Source organism: Xiphophorus couchianus, chromosome 14, assembly GCF_001444195.1.
Source record: "Xiphophorus couchianus chromosome 14, X_couchianus-1.0, whole genome shotgun sequence".
In the NCBI taxonomy this organism is placed as follows: Eukaryota; Metazoa; Chordata; class Actinopteri; order Cyprinodontiformes; family Poeciliidae; genus Xiphophorus; species Xiphophorus couchianus.
Window position 1 is genome coordinate 1,777,941 of NC_040241.1, and position 25,834 is coordinate 1,803,774.

The 25,834-nt window shown below is 40.3% G+C and overlaps 1 protein-coding gene and 1 long non-coding RNA gene across 10 annotated transcripts in view; one reads left to right on the forward strand and one right to left on the reverse strand.

The window, feature by feature from the left end:
• nrxn2b (neurexin 2b) overlaps positions 1-25,834 on the reverse strand; it is an 811,562-nt gene that overhangs the window by 153,642 nt on the left and 632,086 nt on the right. The window lies entirely within an intron of this gene.
• On the forward strand, positions 1,114-19,583 carry LOC114157281 (uncharacterized). The gene is made up of 3 exons (XR_003598115.1): positions 1,114-1,125; positions 14,434-14,436; positions 19,438-19,583. It is a non-coding gene; the product is annotated as an uncharacterized LOC114157281 (long non-coding RNA).

A 25,834-nucleotide genomic window follows, 5' to 3' on the forward strand; every position in this document is an offset into this window, starting at 1 on the left:
AAGCCATGTGGACTGTTTCCACCCCCAGTATTATAAACACACACACACCTAGGCCGTACGTCAAGATAATAATGCATGTATAATACGCAAGTATATAAATACATAAGTAATCAAGGGATTCAGGCGCGTTTTTATGCAGACCAAACTCAAGGCCACCGACACGGATATTCGCAGGTTTTCAATCATTTTGATGAGAAATGACCATGGAGAAGATGCATCCAGCTTCTATGCACCACAGATCTGGAGTTAACTTCCAAAAGACGGCAAAATGGCCAAAAGACGCTGAGTTCCTTTAAATCAAGGCTAAAATCTCTCCTGCTTAGAGCTGCCTTTTAGTAGTAAATGATGAATGAATGACTCTGATCAACATGCTTGATGTGTGTTGATGATTTCCATGATTGCATTCAACAAGACGTAATGTTTGATGCTCGTTTCACCATTGGCGACCGTATGATGTTTTTATGAACGGCCTTGTTGCTAAAATGGCCTATACAAATATAAACTTGACCATTTCTTTTGGATTTGACTCAAATTACATTGGGAAGAAGAGGATAAAATGCAGCTGTTGAGCTAATCTTCTAGTAGCGTGACTTTAGTTGGCTTCCTAAACACAGCGTCCCTGGAAGGTTGACGCCGTGATGACCAAGGAGGGCCAAAAGACCGACAACATCCACAACCACAAACAGCCACTCACTCAGTCGTACACCAAGAAGAGGCCCCTGATTAAAAATGGGGACAAGCTGTCTCCCTGCACACAGACATGCACACATTCAGCAATGATCCACTGGTAGCCATTTCAAATTGGCTGACACACAGCACTCCCTGTTTCTCGCTCTTTTTCTCTTTCTCGCCAGCCCTCCCCGTCTCCCTTGTTTCCTCCCAGCAGAGCTAAGCCCCTCTGCTCAGCTCTTGTTGTTTTCTTGAGGCTGTATTATTTTAGCGCTGACTAATTATCGCAGCATGGCAAGGAGGGCTATAAAGAGATTGTGTGCCGGAGGAGAAAGAAATTGGAAAAAAAAACAAAACAAGTGAGAGGACGACAAAAGGCGACAGGATTTAAAGACAAGGAGTTTAGAAATAATGGTGGAAGCTATACATTGTGGATGTTAAAGAGGAAAAGTTGGTGTTTTCTTCCTCTTGGCCTCTGTTCATCATGAGTGAAGCACCAACATATACAGAAACTGGTCAGGAGACTAATAGAGGAAAGAGGAAAACAGATTTCTAAAATGGCCGACTAACAGAAAAGGAAGGGAGCCATGTTGTAGAAGTAAAGAAAGCTTTCGCATTAAACGATCTACATCATTAAAAGTGAAACTCGTCTAAGTTTTACATAACTACTAAATATATTTGCCCCCTTGCACATTTCTCATTGTGTTTGTTGACAGTATGTTCCTTTTGGTTCTGCAGTGGTTTTCATCTTAATAAATTCCCATGGATGCCCTTTTTGCCCTGATGTTAGTTAATTGAGGCAAACAAAGCCTGCTGTGCTTTGGATGTTGCTCTGGGTTCTTTGGTGATCTTTTGTGATTTGTTGGATACCCAAAGTATTAGAAACAGTTTTCTAACCCTACCCAGACAGACAGATGTCCAAAACTTTCTTTTCCTACTTCATGTCGTCAGACAAGTTCTATTTAGGTGAACTTTTTAAAATTATTTATCAAGTTTGGGTGTGGCTGATGAAACTTGTCAGAACTTAGCCATAATCAAAGTTAATTTATGATTCAATAAAAGAGCAATTGCTTTGGATACGTTTTCTTAAAAAAAAAAAAAAAAAAAGAATTATATGGAAACTGATGTTCTTAATGATCTGATATACAAAAACAAAGTTAAAACAGAACAATAACGTTTGGACTCTGTCTATGATTACTTTGATTTTGCAATAGCTTCATAGCAATTAAACGTGGCTTTCATTTTGTGCTCAAAAATGCTTTTCTTAGAGGAAACACATAAAACGGTGTTTTTGATGCATCATGTCAAGGTGGAGATCATGTCAACCAACCAACTGAAGAACAGGAACACCTAAAGCTTTATTTAAGCAACACATGGTCAAATTTCATCATTTCAGCAACCGCGGCATCTATGTAGAGCAAGTTTTCCGCACAGTGCTCCTCTAATATTTTGTGGTTACATGTGGAAAGACATGGCAGGCAACCAAGAGCTCCTCCTAGTGGAGGTTTGCAAAGACAGACACTTTAATATTTGTCCCATAAAGACAATAATTCCACCAACACATTAACGAATGTAACCATGTTCCTGCTAACGACAGTGTTTTTTCTTTTTCTATGCATGTTGCTTTGCGTTGCATTCTCGCCATAAGCACCCTACGCTGCCCCCTACAGGGACGAGCCATAATACAGAGGCTACAAAAGATGAGTTGGCTTGATTCTGATCTTCAGCATCTGACTTCTGTGCAGAATGCAAGCTTCACCGTTACCAGATTGTCCGATTCATTTGTGAGTCCAACATGATGTAAATTCTTCTATGTAAATAAATGCATTAATCCATTCTCATTTAAGCATCTTGCTACAAAATTGTCATGTTTCGCAACCTGGGAAAGGTCTCAACCTAGAAACCGGGTCAAATATGTAGCAGAGAATGCAGTCTGATGAATTTTTTAACTCTGTACTCAACACTTTTCCTGTTGTTTAAGTTTTGGCATGTCAAAAGGACAAGAAGAGCTGGAGAGCGTTGGTTCAGGCCTGTGTCTGTCAGAGCCTTTACAATCCAACAAATCCAATAGGACACAGTTATGCTTACGCATATCTGAAAAGCATTAAAAGGAACAGCAATTGTGAATTTGCATTTATGTACAAATTATGCCAGTCCTGCATAATCCCTAGTCCTGCTGTGTCAGGGTGTTATTTCTGTAGGCTTGAATACATCTAAAAGCTAGCATGGCGCCGCAACAATGGCCTCCCACTGTGACTGATGGGTCGAACATCGCTCACTGTGCATGTACAGCGTCTAGCAGTAGTAATCACACCCTTTGAACTTTTTCAACACTTCTCATGTTAAAATCCTAACCTCAGTGATTTATAGTTTTATTTGGGTGGATTAAGATTTTTTTTTAGCTTTGACTGTATTAGAGCCATCCTGCATAAAAGTGAATCTTCACCACAATTTGAAGCTTTTGGAGAAGCAGCGTTCATTTTTATGCTCCATAAAACTACGAAACTTGCCGAAACACTTATTTCCTTTAAATCAATGCTAAAATCCCAACCGGTTTAAAGTTACCTTCGTTTAACATTAATATTATCATTCATTTTGGGCTGGATTACAGCTTTTCATTACTACTAATTTTGCCACAGCTATGTATTATTTTTAGTTTATTTACTGTGACATGTTTTTTTTATCAAGTAAACAAATTTATATTGCCTTGGTGAAATAACTAAAAATCAACTTTACAATGAAATCTGTTCCAAGTTTCCGTTTGTAGAGTGACAAAAGGTGAGTGCAGCTAGGCAGACTGCTTACTCTACACCTTTACACAGCAGCTGGGCTAAGATACAAAGATTATCCAAGAACATACCAGCACCTCCAGGCAAAGACATTCATCTCCAAAGGCTGGGGAAATTAGAGCTGCAGTTTCATTAAAAAGATTTATTTTCTGTTTATATTAAGTCTGGTGGTCTAGACCAGAGGTTCCCAACCAATTGCTACCGGGCCACGCAAGAAATAATTAAATACTTCTGTTTTATGTATTGAGTCTGGAGGATCTTTTATTTTGAAAATCCTTTAACCGGATTCTGTCGGTTACGTCTTGAGCGCCAACATTGAGCCCACAAGCAGCAGAATGATTTAGAAACAGCAGCAACAGCATCGGTGACTGCACCCCTCCCCGGTCCGCAGCAAATTTGCAAAGTCTTGACCGATCCACGATACTAAAAGGGTTGGGGAACACTGGTTTAGATCACAAAGAACTCAGTAAAAAAAAAAAAAGTTCTTAAATTCAAATGAGAAGCCAGAGACCAGCAAAAATTAGTGACGGCAGATCCGCCTCAAAAACATACGCAGCATTCAGATCATCATTTAATGTGTGAAAAGAAACTGCGGTTGGATTTACAGATGCCATATAAATTGGGATGTGTCTTGACACAGCAATTCCACACAACGCAGCAGGGGAAAACAACTCTCGGAATCCATCTCATTTAGAGTGCGCCACAAATTAGACTCGCAGTGCGCATCGTCGCCGCATATCTTAGACCCAAACTCGGTCTGAAATCACTCACATTGATTACAGCCCCCGCCAGGCTCAGCCGCCTCCGCCATATGCTCCCCCGGCTCCTCAGCCCGCGCACCAGACATCACCGCCGCAGTGACACCCGTCAACTTGTGGCCTAATCGCCAGCGTGAACGTCACAAAAAAAAAAAAAAATAATGTTCTGGGAGGAAAATCAAGACAAAATCAAGTAACAACTTCAACTTCCCCCACCCCTCTTACTTCTCTCCTCTTCTATATCCACCCTATGAGCTGGTGGTGACTGCTTTGATTTGTGCGCCTGGTAGTGGCCACCTGCTGCTTTGTAGACTCGTGAGGCCCGTGCGCGCCGTGCGCACGCGCGCCCTTCTCCACTCTAAATGAGGAGACTAAGGAGCCACAGAGTCTCTAATGAGTAGTCTGACAGAGCTCATCCATGTGCCACCGTTTCTTCCAGAAAACACCTGCTGCTCTGCTTAAAAAAAAAAAAAAAAAAGAAAGAAAAATCCACTGAAGACTGCGGCGCAACACACAACGGTGGGAGGATGAGATGAAGAAGGGGGGGAGGAAAAAAGAAAAAAAAAGAGGAATGAGGTGTTTATTAAATTCAGGAGGACAGGTCTGGAGGGCATTTCTTCGCTTGTTGTCGTCACCACAACAATCTGAATAAAGTCAGACAACGTAAATCCACAAAATGAACAAGAAATTTAAATACACACAACTCACGCGCAGTGCTGACCACATCACACCTCTGTCTAAAAACAGATCTGTAGGATTAATTAGAAGAGGAATATAGTAGTTGGATTATTGACTTAACGATTTTTGGCACTAGTGGCCTCTGTATATGGATAACTTTCTCTACCACTGAGGCACCCGGATCCCGAGTATGGAACAAATACCTCGTTATTAAATAAATAAAAATAGCATAAAAAAACAGATACTTTGAATTTTACTTTGAGACCTTTAAAGTTACCCTTCAAAGATGAATGGCTGCCTTACTGAAGCCCATCCATGTTACTCAAAAGAGCTAGTGTTCTCTAAATAAAAACTTCACATTTCCTCCGGTAAACATAGAGTTCTGACTAGCTGTCCCATCTGTCCTCCAAACAAGAAGGTTTAACTTCTTAAAAGCACAATATAAAAATGGGAAGCGGCCGTAGAATTCTGCTGGTGATCCAAGCTTTCTAGCGTTCATTTTGATGAATTACAGACCCACTTTTTTGTGTGTGTGTGTTTCTATCAGCACTGAGGCCCTCCTGGCTCTTCTTTCAAGAAGCGCCTCATATTTCAGAATGGGAAGGACAGTGCCATCAGAAAGTGACGCAGTTTGACCTCAGAATTCAGCTCGAATGGCTTTGGCCTTTACCTTTAACAGGGATATCTATAATCCCATTTCTGAGGTCTTCAGAAAACTCTCTTCCTTTGTTTTCTCTGGTCTATCTTCAGTGTCTTATACGCAACAAGGCATGTCAAGAATTCTGGTAATTGAGTACATCTCTTTACTTTGTTGTACTAATGCTAAATGTATGTACTAGAGGAGTGCTTTACCTTTTGTTTATAGAAGTTGGAAGGGTACCAGCTCATTTATCCATGCCCAGAGTCCATATATCAAAGAGAAATCTTGAAGTGGAGCGCCAAAAATATGTTACTGATGTCACCAAAAGGAACCTTACTGCCAACCAAGAGTTAAAGTTACACTTCCTGTGGCATTTACAGGAAACACAGGCCAGACGAGGTGTTCCAGTCAATCAATCTGCCCTGCTTTCACAAGAACTAGAAAGATATGAAGTGTCTCATCCTATTCATAAGCGACTAAATATTTATCATATGTGTTCAATTAGTTCAGGTGCTATTGATTGGGCCAATCAATCCCACCTGCAGGGTTGGAAGAGGAGAGATGAGTCAAACTACACGGGATGCTCCTTGATTATCATCTCCATTCATGTGGGCTACCTCGTAGTTTGGTTGAGGAAGAGCTGACACGGAAAATAAAACAAATTTCTTCTATGATTCCGGTAGAAAAAAAATAACCTGAAAACGCTCACCAATCAAAAGTGCAATGAAGAGTCTATTGATTGGGAATTTTTCTTTTTGGTAGGAGGATGCGGGGATGCACACCCTCTCATTTTTCCCTACCTGATCCCACTACGCCACGGCAAAAGGAGACGGTGCGAGTTTATCATCTGGGCACCATTGATTGGGAATAGTGAATTCTAGGCCACTGCCGTCTACTGTGGGCATAAACAGGTCATATTGGAAGGAAGTAGACGCCACAATTTTTCATTAAGGCCTGCGGTCAATGTTGAGGTGTCAAATAGCAGCAGTTGCGTAGCCTCATGAGAGTTGGCAGGAGGAAAATTGTGAGACAAGATGGCAATAAAACAAAAACTCCACAAAAGGGATAAAAAAAAGACTGATGATGGTGATGAAGTTTATTCTCTGGAGACAATAGGCCTCAAGGCAGCAGCTCTGTGCACTGATGCAAATGTTTCCTCACTTCTTATTTTAACCTTTCAGACAGGCTTCCAAACAATAACTCAATAACACAGAGACGGTTCCTCTAAACTTTATGCATTATTGCATCAGTGGAGCCTGATTCTTTGAAGTAGTTTAGTAGACAGACAGACCTATTGATTCGTAAAAAAAAATTTAAAAAAAACTAAACAGAAGGCTTGAATTTTTTTTTCTTTTTTAAACACAACAAATATTTCTGAGACACTTACAAAGAGATGTGTAGACCAGGATACAGAGAGGGGTCGATGTAAGACATTTGCCAAGCTTTCAGAAAGCAGGAGAGATCGTTCAAGTTGTGGAGTAAACACATACAGAGAGACAAAAAATCTACCACCAAGAACAGAAACTTGTGGACATGCAGCCTAGCGGTGGGTATGTAAATTATTAAATTTCTGAGGAGCTGACTATCCATTTAAGTAAATTATTGAATGCCAGCAAACACAGAGGATGTGTCATAAATTATTAGCTTACTTGCACTTGAAGTTTGATGAGAGGACAAAAGGTCATGTGGAGAGACTCCTCACTATGGGGCCCTGTGAACCCTCCAGACCGTCAGTTCCCAAACCCACACAAGAAAAGCGCACACAGGGTACGTGCGGCCGCGCATAGGATAAGAAGCACATGGGGTCCAAATGACCCTTTTGCTTAAAACTGAGGGAGGTTTAAAAAAGTCACAGTAACTCAATGTTTGGTCAGAAAGAAAGAATTTTAAAAAAAAGATCCTCAATGTGCGTCTGCAGACTGTGTGGACACAAGTATCGAAGACCTCATGTGTCACCAACGGGCTTGACAACATTGTCACGTAGCGTGGAATGAAAGTTGTTTATTTCATCACTCAGTTTGAATCTTCAAAAGATACTCTATTTGGGGTTATGCTTTGAAGAAACTGGTATAATAAAATCTCGTAATGATAATATTTATTATCAAATCGAACCATCTCGGGATATCTAGTTGCTGTGAATGTGTGACTTCATCAGTTGAAGTACATGTTCACTCTGGGTAATGGTGGCGACGGTGGGAGGACTTCAACTTGAAATGTCTCCGTCGTCGTGTCCTTCAGGAAGACACTTCACCCGCCTTGCCTGCTGGTGGAAGTCAGAGATGGCACTGACACATGGCAGCTTTGCTTCTGTCAGGGCAACTGTTGCTACGATCCACTAGCTTCCCACCATCAGTGTGCACGAATGGGTGAATGTCGGAATGTAGAGTGAAATGCTTTTGGGTCTTCTGGACTTGAGAAAGTGCTGTACATGTACAGGCCATGTTATAGGAGCCAAATATGTCGTCGTCTCCAGGCAAGGCGGATGAAGGGCCTTGTCCACGCATTGCTTCTTGTGTCTATGTCCAGGACAATTGGCCACAGTTCCATGAACATTTTCATGATATTGGAAGACGTGATCATAAAAACATGAAGTTGCTTGGAAATGTCTTGCAGCCTTTTCCTTTAACACGTATATCTTTATTCCCACGCTCTCTCCTTTACATTTCTCATCCATCTTTATCTTTACAAAATCAGTTGTGTGGCAGCTTTTTGTGTCCTTGATGCAAAAAGGAAACCTTACGCAGAGCAAGAAACAAATGATTTGTAAGCACTGTGAGAACTCCGAATGCCAAGAAGTAGCCATCTGCTTCATTCCTTCTTTCAATCCTAAACTCAAGAGCTATTTCAAACTTTATTCACCCCCTGGAGTGGATTTGAGAGGGATAGTTTGTCTTTTTGGGGATTAGAAACACTAGTTGAAGCTGAACTAGACTTCTCTACACTGATTAGAGCTTCATTAAAGCACAATTTGTGACTTATGAAACTTGTAGTGTATTTGCGAACAGTTTGAAACAGGATTCTTCCTAGTTTTATAAAGAGTAAAGTTGAAACCTCCACTAAAAACCTGGACACTGCATATTTGATAGTTTCTCTCTGCTATGACTGAACAATAATTGAAGCGTGAAACTGTTGGAATACTAGCCCTTTATTTTTTTAATCCTCTCTGAAAGAATACTTTGTTCCCATTACTTGACCAATAAATTATGATGTGGAAGTTTCCGGTAATCTGGTCTGGATAATGTTTCTGTGCTTTCTCCTTTCCTCTATCTGTCACGGGTTGAAATGTTGCCTTTCACCAAGAAGGTCCTGGGATCTGTTCAAGCTGCACCCTGCCATTCAGCCAGTGACAGCTAGAGAAAGGTAACATCCCACCAAAAACTGTAAGAAATCAATAGGCAGATATAGGCAACACATGGGTGTTTAGGTTTAGGCATCACAAGTAGTTCCATTTGGATGGCGTAATTTTGGTGTTGATCAAGCGCCCCGATTTGTCTCACTTTCTATTAAAAGGCACAGGTTTAGACTAATGAAATTGGCGGTTTTTGCTTCCTGACTGATTGATCTGCGTCACTCGAGTCGTCAAAGAGGCGTAAGATGAAATACACAAGTGGAGCATTTTCTTTGAATATCAGTTGTGTTTTATGGCACAAGCGCACACCTCTGAATCATCCTTCGCCGTCTTCAGAAATCACTTCTGTCAGCTTGAAATGTCTCGTTATTACCCTCCTCCCTACGTCTGCCTTTGGGGACTGGATACACAGCTGCATCTTTTATAATTTGAGAGATGTAAAATGTTTCTCCTTCTTTTCTTCCCCTGCTTTCAGCACCAACAATGCGCTTGTGAGGTTTTGTTTGAAACATTTCAAAATGCTTGTCAGGTCTCTTGAGGAGATGCAGTTATCAGGGAGTGTGTTTTGTATAAATACCATTATACAGTTAGGACTCAGAAGGTACCATTCTCGCTCTCTTTTTATTTTTCATTTTTTTCTCAATGATAATAGTAGAACGCCTCAGGGGAACGTGGAAAGGCAGTGTTGGCGGTCACTTGTGCTGTCTTTCTCTGCGATAAAAGGAAACTCATTAGTTTTCACGGGACATTCGCATTCGCACGGCGCCTTGCAAAGTATTCATACCCCGAACTTCAAAGAGCGAATTTTATTTGATAGCCCAACACAAAATAGTCAGTAATTATCGAGTGGAAGAAAATAGGAAGCTTTCACAAAAAGAGGACTCAAATTTTAAGTTCAATTATTTCTGACAACCCTGGATAAAGTGCGACAAATTGCCTTCAGGAGTAACCAATTTGGTGTGTGTATGATTTATACAGTCTGTTCAGTAAAGGCCTCCGAGGTCTGAACAAACGGCATCGAGTAACTTTGCAACACAACAGATGGGGTCCAGCAGAAAGCTTCGGACATCTCGCAGAGCACTGATCAATTCAGCACTGATCAATTCATCATCTGAGAATGGAAAGGTTATTTACACGACAGCAAGATAACCAAGACATGGGGGCATTGATCAGACAAGCAGCTCAGAGGATCCACAGCTAAGGTGTGGAAATTTGTTGACTTGTTCACTTCTCGAATTGTTAGAAACCTGGAATTGAAGAAAATGTGGCAAGAAGAAAGCCATTTGCTGAAGAAAGTCCGACAACAAAATGTGAAGATAAGACATTTTCAACAAACTCACAGATGCTGCGTTTCCAATACAAATGTGGGCAAAACTTTGTTAATAGTCTGTAATATAAAAAGAAAACACAATTTCGCAACTGCGGTGTTTCCACTAAATAAGAAACCCAGTGAATGTATTTGTTCACTTGATAAGTCTTTAAAAAACACACCGTCATTCTCCAACTACTTCCTGTTTACTCTCTACGGTGTGAGTCGGCGGCAACGTAAAGAAGTAGATCATGTGACTCGTGATGCAAAAAAAGTGTGTCCAATACAGTAATGTAAAGTAAAACGATTTCAATATGGCCAAAAAACCCTACCTCATTTAAACGACAATAACCTTTATGGTAAATATATTCTTTTTTTAAATTGCAGTGTTTCTACTAAGCACATCTACTGTATATTCAATATATGAAATTGCACAATTACATAGTCAATGGAAACGCAGCTAGTGCTAATGCATTTTTCTAGTGCAGATGAGGAACTACTAACAAAATAAACATAACAGAATCTCAATTTATAAACCTGAACTACATTTTTTATTAACCTACTTAACAGGCCCCTAAATATGGGATGAAGAAGTACTGAACTCCCTCTGGTAAAACGTTGGTAATGCTGACTGACCCAACATTAATTGAGAGTCGGAATAAATGTGTTCCTTTGGTTGCTGCTCTTTTTGAACACCATCGTTTTTTAGTCACTTTTGAAAATAATCAGTTTCCTCAATGGTCAGAATTTCTCCAAAAAGATTCAAACTTGAGCCGTTTCAATGCCTGTCCAATTTCCTCTTTTGTAAAACGGATGTTTGTTAAAGATTAAACCAGAAAACACAAAAGACTTCAACCAGATAATTATCCAATATATATTAGAACTGTGTGCATTTAAGTACAAAATGAATGCACTTCAACAGCTTTTTCCATCGTCATGTCCAGCTACTTTCTAAAACAGGAATTTCAGACGTTTCAGTCTAAATTGCCCGTTAGTGTGGATGGGTAAAAGGTTTGAGTAAGGCTTAAAATCTCACTTTCTCATCCCTAATTCATCGTCTCTTCTTCTTCCAGACGAACGAAAGAGGACGCATCGTCGCTTAGAAGCTCTGACAGCAATTATTTAAGGAAAGCAGCTACGCGCACGCGATAAGACGTGGGCGCAAATCAAACACAAGAACTCATGCAAAACAAACTGATTCATAAGCGCAGCATCAGGCACATCTTTTCACATTAACTTTTAGAATGACATGCCAATCAGACGGCCGGCGCCAGACAGAAACGAGTAAATATTTCAGCCTGACAGTCTGCCTGGAGATTAATTATTGACCGTGTTGGGAGGGTTTGCATCAACCGGAGTCACAGGCCAACCCCCCCCCCCGCCAACATCTGCTGGAGCAGATGAAGGGAAACAACACTGAGACATCACAACAGCACAGGTTGGAGTGACTAGTAACAGCAGAAAACCAGGAGGTAGGCAGAACGAGGCTTGTGCTATGTGAGGAAATAATAACAGACGTGTGTAGAATCCCATCCCGACCCCCCCTCCCATCCTCCATACAGAGTCATTAAGCCGTAATGTTTTCAAAAGGTCACTTTGTTTTATTGCTGTGAGCTCCATTTGAAAACAGGTGCGCGTTTGTGTGTCAGCGCGCTTAAAAGCGGATACAAATGGTGCGAGCGCCTCCTTGATAACGTTTAATAGCCAGAGGCCCAATTAGTGTTAACATCATCCTAATTACACCAGAGTGGCCTTCACAGCGCATAAATAAACACGGGGCTGAAGCCGGTGTCAGCCGCTGCGGCCAACGCGCCGCCGACCTTGGGGGGAACTCTGCCGAAGCTGAGCATGCGTCACTTTGAGTAGCAATAAATCCACGGAAGAGGGAGTTTGAGAAAACGCGTGATAGAAACGTGGGAACAGCGCTCCTATTTAGACTGTAAGCAGGCATGTCACAACAACAAATTTACCGGATGATAAATTGTTCCAGAAATTATTGCGATAAACGATAACATCGCAACATGTAATATTGTTTCGAGATCATTTTCAAGTCATTTATTGATATACATGTTATAGTGCAAGTTTATCCTCTAAAAGACTGACAAACGCAAAGTTTATCAGTTAGACTGACAAACCCAATGTCACAATTGCTGTGTTTCTATTAAATACAAAACACAATTAAAATCAAACGTGAATGCGTCTGATCACGCAACATGTCATTAAAAAACATGGCGCACCGTGATCCTCCAACTACTTCCTGTTGTCTTCTTTGTGATTTGCGGAAGTTTGGAAAAAAAGCGCCAATAAGTGTTTCCATTGAAATACCTCATCCTAGCACCAATTTTTATTTATTTTTGTTTAAACAAAAAAATGAGAATTTCAAAATGGGCTTATTTTCATAAAGCAAATTTATATTCTAAGTGTCCAATTGCACAATTATGCTCTCAATGAAAATGCAGCAAGTGAGCAAAATGTTTGAATCACAAGAGGGGAAAAAAAAAACTATTCTATCAGATCATGGGTCAAATAAAATATTTAAAGACATCTCAAAAGAATTTGAAATCAGTCAAATCCAGATTATTAACAAGCTCATTTTTGGTAATAAGGTTTTCCTTTAAAACAAAAATAAAATAAAGTGCAACAAGGCAACCTCTGGGCGATTGCCTTGAACATTTTTATACTTTTCAGCTTCAAAAAAATGTGATGCAATGTGAGCATTTTTAAATAAAAAATTAAAATATTAATGGACAGTACTATTTTTTTGCTAGTGGCGATGACAGAAGGCAGTCGTAAAAAGGTTATGGAGTACAGAGCCAAGAGCGGATTGATATGAAGATTCTTCCAGAGGGCAACAACTCAGATCCATGGCTCGGATCCCCGTGGTGGTATTCCTCAGACTCCACAGGTTGGGGGGGAGGGGGGACATGTAGCATCAAAGGTGAGAGGCAGATGAAAGAACAACACGGTCCACAGCAGACGTGTTGGAATCGTGCGTTAAATTCTGTCTGCCGAATGCGTTCCGACACCCACGTATGACGAGCTGCCAAAGGTCAAACCACAGAGGAGTTTGACATCTTGTCAAGATTTGAGTGTTGTTGACACAAGAAACCTGCTGGGTGGGATTCAGAGCGGCATGACTGCGTGTCAGTTCTCCTCATGAATAAGGTCCTGAATCTAGTCACCCACCAATCCCTGAGCTTTCATCTGCAGAGATTAGCCTCGGAGGGGAAGAAGAACAAAAATCTAAGCCTGTTTCTTTGAAGGCTAGGGGGTGGTCCATTCCTCCTCTGATCACATAAGACCCAAAATCTGCCACGCACCGCTCTGCTGGGCGCTAAATGAAACAAACACTCAGGCTGGGTCAAAGCAGGAAGATGGAGCGCCGTGCGCAGGTATTCATACCCCTCGAGTTTTCACTTTGTCACAGAAAACTGCAATCTTCAATATCTCTGTTAGTATGCTATGTGTTTGGAGGTGTGGCTATGACGTTCACCGTAAATATTAAAAAGGTTAACATATAAAATGTTTTGAATCACATTTTTCCTTCCCAGACAAAAACTGCCTAAATTTTAAGTAATTTTATTTTTTTGATGGAAAAAAAAAAAGCTCGTCATAGGCTATCCTTTCAGAATATTCTTTTTAACTACAATCTCTCACATACTCCTCATGTTCTCCACATGGACGCAGTGCAACTAATGACATTCATTCTGTTCCCAGAATGCATCACTGCTCTACAATAAACAGTTACCGATACTCAACAACGATGAGAGTGAAACCATGACTGTTCCAAACAATGACTTCCTGAAGCCTTGAACTGTCCTGATGGATCTGGATTTACAATTTTGACCCTGTTGTGAAAGATATACTATGTTGTAACATGTTTTGTCACCGACAGGTGATTGGTATCAACACGGTTGAAGTTAGCACATTAGCTTCCTCTAAACATCATGCCGATATAGCATGTTAGCATTAGCAAAACTATTTTTCTCAATTAGTCCTTTAGAGCAACTAACTTTTAATCTAGCTACCGAGGCTTTTCTGTCCATCTAAAGCTGGACAACAAGCGCATTGTCGAGATACGCAGCCAAGAGGCCCATGGCATCATGGGAAAAGATCCACGACTCAGGTCTGAGAATCTGTCAACAGACTTCCAAGCAGAAAGGTAACCATTAGAGAACCCCATTTGAGGTTTCCCCTGCATGTTATTGCCATGCAGGGGACAACAACAACAGGAGAACAAGGTAGTAGCACCATCATGTGATGGTAGATTTTTTTTTTTTGAAAGCAGCAACACAGGACACTTCTCAAAGAAAATCTGTTACAGGCTGCAAAGACTTGGAACTGGGGTGGAGGCTCACCTTCCAGCAGAATACTGATCCATACCGCAGAACTATTGATTTAGATCAAAGTATATTCATGTGTTAGGTTGGTCTGTTAGATTCCACTGGCAAAATCAATTGACTTAAGCCACGTCACAAAGAAGAATGGGCAAAAATATCCATTTTTAGATGTGAACAGTGTTGAGTCATACCCCAAAAGACCTGAAACACACCCCAAACATTTCAGGCCTTGAAAAAAGAAGTTTGTGGTTTATAAATGACCAAAGGTGAAAACATTGAAGAGGTGTGAGTAATTCTGTAAAGCAAAGAACTGAAAAACAAAGTACAAAACAGTCTTTGTGACGGCAGTTTGAGGAACCTGGGCATTCATCTGAAATGCTCTATGGCGTGGTGTCACCGTTAAAACAGCCGAATAAAAAACGGACAGTTGATCGTATTCTTTTCATCTAACCCTCATGTCTCACCGGACCCACGCTGGACATTCACGGCTGTCTGAGAATGCCTGTCACATTGCTGATGTGTCACATGTACTGGGGGCGGGGGTGGGGTGAGTTGGCAAGCCGAGTGAGGTGAGGAGTGGGAGATACTGAATAAATGCCTGTCTGTACTTTGCTGGGAGCCCTTTAATAGAAAACGAATCAAGCCGAACCAATAATGTGTTGAGGAAAAAAACATTGGAGAGAAAAGGGCAGCGAGCAAAGGAGATTTACTGTGCCGTGTCTGGAACCGCGACATGTAGCCAGGGGCGCGTCACCTCCTCCTCCTCCTCCTCCCATTGCCTTTCTTCATCCTAAACCCTCCATTTGTCCCTGATCCCTTCTGCCGCTCCGCCGGCTGCCAGTCAGACATAGTGGGCCGCGGCCCGTTACGTCAATCCATTTTGTTGGCCGGTGCGAACGGCGCACAGCGGCAAATGCGGCTTTTGTCCGCACAGATGCCGGTGCACAACAACAAACAAAGACAAACACAGTCCGCGGCAGAATGGAAAACATAAAGTGGCATCGGGAAATGTTTGGGGGTCTTTTGGCCTGTCCTGCTGGTGTGTAATGACGACGGAGAGCCAGATGGACTTTAAGGCAATCTGTTGGGTTTTAGTATTTCTCTCATGAAGGCCGTAAAGCACCGAGATCCCAGAAGGGGTTTAGCTTCATTTCTGTAGAAACGAAGCAAAAGCTGTAACAAATAGGCACTTTTTTTTCTTATTATAAATGAACACCAGCTTAATGCATAGAAAATACTGGAAGATTACATGCCTGCAATAATATCTTAGAATACTAGAAAATTTCGGAAGAAATTTAGCCGGGGCCTGCCAAGGCGTGCCCGTCGGTTTGGGCCCGGCGTTGTCATGCTACAAATTGGCATCGATGCTAAAGAACGCTGCAACGTAATCAGTAGCATGTGGAGAATCACAAGAACGTTAAGTAAGGTGGACGTGCACCATTCAGTATGATTTAAAATTTTGTCAAGGCTTTTATTTTGGAAGTTTTGTTAAACTTCATTTCAAAGGGCCAAACTAATCCCATGCGTAATAGTCATTGGGTTAAAATAGTTATATAATGCTCAAAACACAAGTAGTTGATGTAAAAATATGAAAGGCTTTTATTTTGAAATGTTTGTTAAGCTTCATTTCAAAGCGCCAAACTAATCCTATGTTTATCAGTGCTTTGGATGAAAAAGTCAAATAAAGCCAAAAAGAGCAATTACGTCATGTAAAAATATTCAAGGCTTTTATTTTGAAATTTTCAGTATGCTTCATTTCAAAGGGCCAAACTAATACCATGTGTATCAGTGCTTTGGATGAAAAAGTCAAATAAAGCCAAAAAGAGCAATTACGTCATGTAAAAATATTCAAGGCTTTTATTTTGGAATTTTTGTTAAACTTCATTTCAAAGGGCCAAACTAATCCCATGAATAACAGTCATTGGGTTAAATCGGTTATATAATGCTCAACAGAGCAATTATCTGATTTAAAAATATTCAAGGCTTTTATTTTGAAATTATTATTATGCTTCATTTTAAAGTTCCAAACTAATCCCATGTGTAACAGTGCTTTGGATGAAACAGTCAAATAAAGCCAAAAAGAGCAATTACATGATGTAAAAATATTCAAGGCTTTTATTTTGAAATTTTTGTTAAGCTTCATTTCAAAGGGCCAACCTAATCCCATGAATAACAGTCATTGGATAAAATCAGTTATATAATGCTCAAAACAGCAATAATCTCATGTAAAAATTCTCAAGGCTTTTATTTTGAAATTTTCAGTATGTTTCATTTCAAAGGGCCAAACTAATACCATGTGTAACAGTGCTTTGGATGAAAAAGTCATATAAAGCCAAAAAGAGCAATTACGTCATGTAAAAATATTCAAGGCTTTTATTTTGAAATTTTCAGTATGCTTAATTTTAAAGTTCCAAACTAATCCCATGTGTAACAGTTACTGAGTTAAATCAGTTATATACAGCCCATAGCAGCAAGTAGTTGTAAAGGCCAGTTCAGTCCTGATCTGTTTCAACTGAGCGTTCCACTATAGATAGAACTACAGTGATGCGTATTTGTAGTCCTAATCAGCAGCCAATAGCCTCTTGAGTTCCGTTGCTATGTTAAATAAGTTTCTCACCAAGGTGTGAACTGTTACTGACAGAGCCTGAGACAGCCTAGAAAATCCTGTCGCATGACTTTGCTCTGAAGCACCGTGACAGAAAACCGTACGATCTAGATAAATTTTGAAAACATTTTACCGGAGCAGACATGTGTATCAATGTCAGGACCGATTTTGATACCAATCGTGCGATATTTGTGGGCGTGATGGCAATTTCAAAATTATTTTGGGGTGAAAAATTGTCTTCATTTCTCACTCTAGCCGAGATCTAATGGCCCTGACTCTCACTCTAATTTTAGGAAAAATGAAAAACTTTGGGTCGCTTAGAGACAAATTGTGGACAAACCGTAACTGGTATCGACGAGCCGTCTTCACTTTCGAAGAGATCACAGACGTATCTACAAAATGAAATTTGAATGGCATTTCTACGTGAATTCGTGACGACACAGAAAATCCTCAAAAATAGGGTATTTCTAGGATTTTTCCCATTGACTTATAATGGGTTTTTTTTCGTAGTTTTTTGCAAATTATGTCGCCACGTTAACCCCAAATCCCACCAAAAGTAACAGCAACAATGGCGTGAATTTTCTGCACGTTTTGATACCTCATTTGTAGGTGTGCACCCAGCGGTATGAGCCGCATTAACGGTTATGAATCTACTCAGGCCTAGTCGTACATCAAACATATTCTTGACCACTTGGCTCATTTTGGACATTTATTAACCAGAAGACTTTCTGTACTTCAGTTCTCAAACAATCAGCAATATTGACAAAGTTTTTGGTACCCAAAGGTAAGCATGAGCCTTCGTCTGGCTAAATGTGTCACATAATATATCATAGGTGACTAACTGCAACTGAGCCAACCTTAACAATTGTAACTGTAGGAAATATCTTTTTTTTCTTAAATGGGATGACAAAACTGAGCATGCAGTATTTAATGATGTGCATAAAGAAGTCAAATTTTTAAGTTGTAAAAAGGGGATCTGTAAATCATCAAAGTATTGAAATATTCAAAAGCATTTCCAGTATTTGCCTTATTAAAAGGTTAAAAGAGATGAAACATTTCCTAGCCTTTGTGGGCTGATTGGTTTGTCTTTTGTTGTTTTAGAAAATAATAAAAGTCGAACCTCAGCAAAAATAACAGGACATGAGTTACCTTTTCCTTAAACACACTTCATGTATTCAGAAAGGTTTTATGAATGGCAAAGGAAACCAAAGAAACATTGTTAACACAGCAAGAATACACTGTGTTTTACCTAAACTTTCTAAAGTAACCAAATTTGGACTATTTTTCCATTAGTCGACATGGAGGAGCATGAAATCGTTTGGAGGGCCACAAATCCCCTTGGTTCTACATCACTGGTGCAATAAATTCCATAAATGCACTATTTCAAGAATTTCAAAAACTTTTTTACCATTGGTGTCAAAAAACCCAGACTCAAAACCGTTAGTACAGCACAAGCTTTGGTTGCTAGTATGACCATAAAATCGCAAAAATTGTCAGGCGAATTGTAAAAGTTTACTACAATTTACTCAGCTGACTTACTTGTAAATAACATATTTTAAAATAAATCACATAGGGAAAAACACCTACCTACTTTTGGAGATACTGCTAATCCACTGCATCAACCTGGACAAGGATAATATCCCAGGTTCTAAGGTCTTTTTGCACAGTTTTCTATGGTGCCATCCAGGAATTGTTACTATGGAATATTGTCTCTGCTGCCTGGAAATTGAGCTTATTAGTAATTTCCAGACTAGCAAGCCATGCTAATGCTAACAGCCATGAGACTGAGAGTACAAGTCTTCGGTCACCATCTACAACACGTTGAAGTAACTTAAATTATATGAGTTATGACCATTTTTAACCTCCTGTTGAGACAAAGCATTTGTCTTAAATTAAGCTCACTGTATTTTACTTTGCCTCTAAGTGGAATTTTTAAAGGTGAACCCCTGGGTTCCACTAGAGGTGTGCTAACTTTAGTGCCACTAAAAAAAACAAAAAAGAAAACAACCTCTCATCTTTTCATACAGAAACTCTCCACAAGGTTTGATCAAACGGAACTTCAGAGTTTTTGCAGAGTCGGTCTTGGCAACAAAGGGCCCGTCTCGGCCAAGGAGCTGCAGTGCGGCAGCTAAAACACATTATGCAGTTCCACAGGAGGTAGACAAGCAGAACATCTTTTGTGTTTTAACTTTAATCACAGTCAAAAAGAATTCTGCCACCACTACATCTTATTACAAAATATCAGAACTCTTTTAAAAGAAAATTCAATAAGCACAATCTACATACTAAAACGACTCGAGCGCTGCAAAAAAACTTTTACTAAGTATTTGTGGTCTAGTTTCAATGCAGATGTCTTAGTACCATTGAAATAAGTCCAAACTAACTTACAAGTAACTTATCAGCAAGATACAGGAGCTTGTCTTAAGTAAATAATTCCTTAATATTGTTTTTAAAAAAGTACTAGTTCTACTGGCAGATTATTTAACTCAGAACAAGACATTTTTCACATGATACAAGTGGAATATTCTACCTGTTGATACTGAGTAATTATTTACATAATACAAGCTCTTAAATCTTGCTGAAAAGTCACTAGTAAGTTAGTATTGTCTTATTTCAAGTGTACTCAGATACTTGCACTAAAAACTGGACCAAAGGTAATTTGTAAGATTTTGTGTTTTTCCAGGGAGTTACTGTTGCTAAAACCAGACAAACAGTTGAAGTGACATTTTGTTTCTTGTCAATAGATTTAAATGTTTTTTTTAAAAAGCTGCTCATCCAAACATAATTTTCGTACTTTGGAGTGTTTGAACTAATGTAGGATCCATATTTTAGAGAACAGTGTGTTAATGTGTGGCCCTAGGGCCCGCTGGATGTCTTGGACAAAGCATGCTAACATAAAAAAAAGATGAGCTGTGGCTGTTATGAAGCATTCAAACTTCTTAAACGTCACTCTGCGGTAAAATTGCAAAAGAGAAAAAACAGTTCCAATCTGAAAAAAAAAAGACATTTTCTCCTTTTGTGTGCTCATGCAAACCCCCTTTTCAGGAGGAACAAAAAGCCTGTTTACATGCGGGGTTTTTTTTCTCCCAAAATGAAAACAGACCGATTATAGAAATAAACTTGGAGAACAAGATAGCCTTAAGAAATGTTTGCAGGAAAGGAGAGTACAAATCTTATTTTATCTCGTCTTATTAACAACAGCACGGAGATAACGGCGCTGTTGGCCCCAAACGCTGAGAGAAATGTGATTTGATGCAGCCGGGCAGCCACTGCGGTGTCCACAAGCTACAGAACCGTCTTTGTCATCACAATAAGCCCCGCGCCGCCATGCTGCCCAAGCCCATCTTCCCCAGCCACCGCAGCTCAGCTAATGAGAACAAATAAAGGAAAAAAAAACAGAAAAAAACAACAACAACAGAGTAGGGATTTGAGTCAACGCATCAAGGATAACAGCTAGTCCGGGCGGGGCCGGGGAGGGCGGGACGGGATGTGTTGTTTCAGACAGATTTCGCCGCTAAACAAACGGCAAACGTTTTCTCTAATTAAGCAGAGCTTCTCCGCCAAAAGGCCTGCGCCAGGAAGCGGTGATTACAGAGATCACACCGCCGCACCTCCACGACGGCGGCGGGGGCACCCGGAGTTTCACGACATCTTCCTTTAATGTTCGGGAAGGGAAGTTTCTATAGTATTTATCACACGTACATACACACACACCTCTTCTTGAACTTTCTTCACTTTGTGTCACGTTACAAGAGCACAGCTCCACATTTTCCCATGTTATTAGTGAAATGATCTGCCGGTGGAACGAGTCGTTTTTCATCAATATTAAAGAATTGTTCACTCCAAAAAAAGTCCTACAGATGAAGTTGCTGCAGCTAGCTAAAACTAGCAAAAACTGAAATTGAGAAAATATTTCTCTGTTCTGAAACAAATAAAAACTTAATGGGGAGAAACCATAACTAACTGGAGATATAATAAATAAAACTAGCTAAAACATTTTCATATTTGGAAATGCATTCGTTAGCCTTTTGAACTAAAAATACATTTTTGGGCGATCACTTTTTAGGTGTTTATTTAAGTTTGTGGCTGTATGGAGGCAGAATATGCTTATGTTCACAGGTTACAGGATATTGTGTATATTTCTCTTTAGACCAGAAAGCCAAAAGAAAGTGCCACTTGTTTGAGCTAAAGTACAGAGCATTCATTTGTCCCACAGATCAGACAGGGAAAAGTTAACGGAAATGCTAAAAAATAAATAAAAAATCAAGAGAATAAACTGTAAGTCATCGTTGTCGAGTTTCTTTTAATCAAAGTATTACCTCTCTCCTTGGCACAGTCTACTGACTGAGAGCGGTAATACTAACAAGTGTAAGAACAGTGATTTGAGCTCGAACCTCTTAATAATTGATATGTGGATGAAATAAAAAGGATTTAGACGTTATGATTGAACCCTACCCCCCGTCCCTACTTTGGCACCACCAACAAAAAAACAAAACACACAAAAAAAGCCCTAAGCGGATCATTTTCAGACTGGAGCTGCTTCTGTAAACACTAAACTCCTGCAGTGCTTGCTCTTCACTCCGTTCTGTCTGCGTTTTCCCCAAACCCTCCCCCCGTCGTTTTCAGTCAGCAGATTAAATAAGGGTTTCACGGATGTCAAAAAGTATTAAGCTTCTCGTGCAAAATTATAGTGTGAAGGATGTGGGGATAGACTGCATCATGTTCCGCACTTTCTCCTCAGAGCATACGGCTAAGTGCCAGCGTTGTAGCTTTTTTTTTTTTTAACTCAAAGACGACAAATATTAGTCTCACATAAAAACCTTTACCTAAGGAAAACAATCCTCTGCATGATCCTAAAGCCAAAACTTTTGGTGTGTTTCCATATAAACAATCAATATGTTATCGGCTGCAGTATAGACGCAACCGAAATGTATTAGTGGAATTATTTCAAAACAGACATAACCCCATCAGGAATGAGGTGTATGAAATGTTAAAATGTATATAGCAAGTTCTCGACTGGATCAGTTCAATTCAAAAATACTTTATTTATCCCAAAAGGAAGTTGAATGGAGTCAGAGGAGTCTCAACGACTCATTGGGAATGGTGATGCTGTGGGCAGGAAGTATCTCTGGTAGCAGTCAGTGTTGCAACCAAGCCTCTGACTGAAGACACTTGACTAACAGCTCAATATCCAGGCAACAGAGCCAATGTTTTACAGTAACAAATCCTGGATGACATCATCAGTTGTTAGTAAACACTACTAATCCATCTCATTTACTTTACATTTGCAACATTGCTCATTGACAGTCTGTGTTATGTTGCTCCAAAGCCTTTGGTTTCCCCCTTGAATAGACCCACATCTGTCAGAAAAGTGTTGAGGATGTTGGCTATTAAAAGTGTAATTGGCATTGACCCGTCAACAACATGCTGCTAAACCAGGATTTGTTGCAATTTCCCCACTATCTGGGCTAAGTATTTAGAAGACACCTATTGCTACTGTTCAGTCCATCTAATTTAGGAAATCATGTTCCTAGGCAACCAATAAGTACACAGTTTTAGTCGCCTGTTCATGTAAATAACGAGAGTGCATAGACCTTAAATCCCCATTGGAGAAAGTTTGAAGGTTCTTTATGCCTTGAGCAGATTTATTAGTTTGGCACCAGAACAGACTTATGAACTGTTGTTGTTGTATCAACCTTCCAGACCACTCAGGTCTTCTGGTTCTAGTCTGAATCTCCAGAGCCAGAACCAAACATTCAGCTTCTATGCTCCTCTGATCTGGAACAAACTTCCAGAAAACCACAAAGATGCTGAAACACTGAGCTCCTTTAAATCAAAGCTAACGACCCACCTGTTTAGAGTTGCCTTTGGTCAGCAGTAAATGGAACATCAATCAACATATTTGATGATGACGTTTGACAAAATGCAGTGCTTATTGCTTGTTGCACAGCTGGTGACTGTGTGACGTTCTTATCATGTAAAGCCCTTTTGAATTGCCTTGCTGCTGAAATGTGCTGCGCAAATAAACTTGACTTTCCTCTGATCGAATCTCGTGAGTCACCTTTCAGTATATCTATTCATACGACCGTCTTCTCTTCAGAGTTGTGTTTTGAAGCACGAGATCCCGCTTCTTAGGCACTGAGGTTTGGGGTGGAGGGGCAGGAGAGTAGAGAGGAAGGGCCGTGGTGTCAGCCCTGGTGTCTGCATGTTAGCGGAATGCAGACGGAGCGAGGAGATGACGGTTTGCACTCCATTTTCCCTGACAGCCGGAGACGGAACACACTGGGAAATAGGCAGATATGCTTAGAGAGATAAGTTAGGGGAGATGAAGAGAAATGAGAGTTCACGAAGAGATAACACGCACCTTTACCACAGCTTATTCTGTCCACTGACCTTCAACTGCTGCCTCTGTTCTCTCTTTGTTAGTCTTCCAAAGTCTTTACCCTAGTTTTCCACTTCCCTTTTCTTCCCAACAACCCACACTCTGACCAAACGCTTGCCAGGATGCTTAGCCTGATCCTGGAAAAGGATTCGTCTCTAACAACATAGCCTGTGAGAGACTTAAAGCGTTCATGACTCAAAGAATTCATGAAGCTACACCGGCAAATGACGACATACTTGAGGAGAAATAAGTTATTGGAAATGGACGAGGACGAAGCGGAAGTTGGACTGAGGTCAAGAAGTTAACTTTTCTAACCTCAAGCAGGTCAGCTTGACTCTAGTCTTTGCCTTAAGAAAATGGAAATTAGTGTACAATAAAGAGATGTAACAATCCAAGGGAATCCTCAGGGGTGGTACTTGGTTCTTTTGCCAAACGCGTGTTGCTTCTTATGTTAAAGATCTGAGGCTTGGGGCTGCCTCAGAGCGGGTTCAAAAGTGCAGGCCGTGGAATAATTCCAGGGTACGACCTAATTGAGCTTTAAAAATTTATCAATGAATAAGAGTAATAAAGCAGGACGTCCGTGAATGGGCGCCATCAGGACACTGGAGTGGTTTTCTTAAGGCTTTAAAGAGTAGAAACAAAACAGGTGGAGGATAAATCAGAAAGTCAAGTTTTGCTGCTTTTCTGTGGTTAAAAAGCAAAGCGGTGACCAAACGGGAGACGCCAATCTGTCCGAACAGACTGTTACAAACAGAAGGGGACAGATTCCCAGCAATTCCGCTCCCACTCGTTTTCCAGATGTTAGTTTTTATCACGCAGCTTTGTTGCTGAATTCCAGGAAAACGAGAGCGGCTGAGCTTAAACTTTATGCCTTTATGATCTACATAAAGGTGTTCAATTAAGTGTTCCGACACACAAAAAAACAAACCCAACGATTGCGTCTGGATGGGATGGCTGTAATGAAGAAGAAGAGCTCTCGCCGAAGCCATATGGAATGAAGGAGACGTGGAAAAGGGGAGCGAGATAACAAGACGACGCTAATGAGAAAAATAAGAGCGGCGCCGCAGACTCGGCGTTTGGTGTGCAGCTGTCCCCGTTCTTCTGCTCCCACTCAGTAACCAGACTGTGCGACTTGTTAATACCACAAAGCTGTTTTCCTAACTGAGTGCTCCACTATTATATTGGTGCTTAATTTCCTCATCATCTGGGCGTAGTTCTGCGCTAATCAAGGTGTTGTTTTCCTTTTCTTTCTTTTTTTCCCCCTTCTTCCCCTGAAATTACTACGACTGTAGAGGAAAAACAAAAACAAGCAGACGAACTGACAGAAGTCCTACTCAAATGTAATTAGATAAATCGAACCTCTTCAAACGTTTGCATACGTTTCTAACTTAAATTCAGTTAATTTAATTTGAGCTTTCAAATATGGATTTAAACCCTTTGTTTTCCCCGTTGTTTTGAAATACACACAAATATGAATTTAAAGCGGGATTTTCTGTAATACATGCAGGCTGAAATGCATACATGCAACCAGTAATGTTAGGATATTTGTCAATTAACAAGCTGCTAATGTGCTACATCAACGTGGCATTTAGTGGAAACTAGTGCTAAAACACTGAGCTGCTAACTTCAACCATGTTGATACCCACCATGTGTCAATGAAACAACCTGTGCTACAAAATATTATATCATGGTTGGATATCACTGTCTCCTGGTTCTGTTCCACTGGTCGGCGTTAGTTTATAACACACACAGTATCAGGCTACTAAATAATACTTCACCTCACGGCAGAAGGTCAGTTCACTTATAAATACCCAATGAGTTGATTAAAAAACAGGTACTGATTTCATAAATATAAACAGTGACTGGAACAGTCACAAAGAACTTCAAAATTCCTGAACATGCTTTCACTTCGCCTCCAGTTTAGATCAGTAAACCTTGTGTATCAAAGCTGATTTCGAGCTTTACCAGAGAGCAGGGGTGAGTGTGTGTGTGTGTGAGACCAGAGATGTAAAATTTACATGAAGATATGCAAGAGAACATGAAAGAGATGTTCTACACTGGTCCAAAGACTCTGCAGTGACCTACTTTTGATCTGGGTGGGTTGTGGGGGGTAATAAATGCATCACAGCTCTTTCTTTGATTTTCATGAGGATTTCTGCAGCAAGCAGTCCAAAATCTCCCAGATACTGGGAGTGGGATAGGTAGAAACTGAACAGAATGTTTTAAAAAAATAAAAATAAAAAAAGATTAGTTATTTGTGACCCTTGTTGTTAAGCAGCGCTGATCAATCTGGTGTTTAGACCTCAAGCAAATGT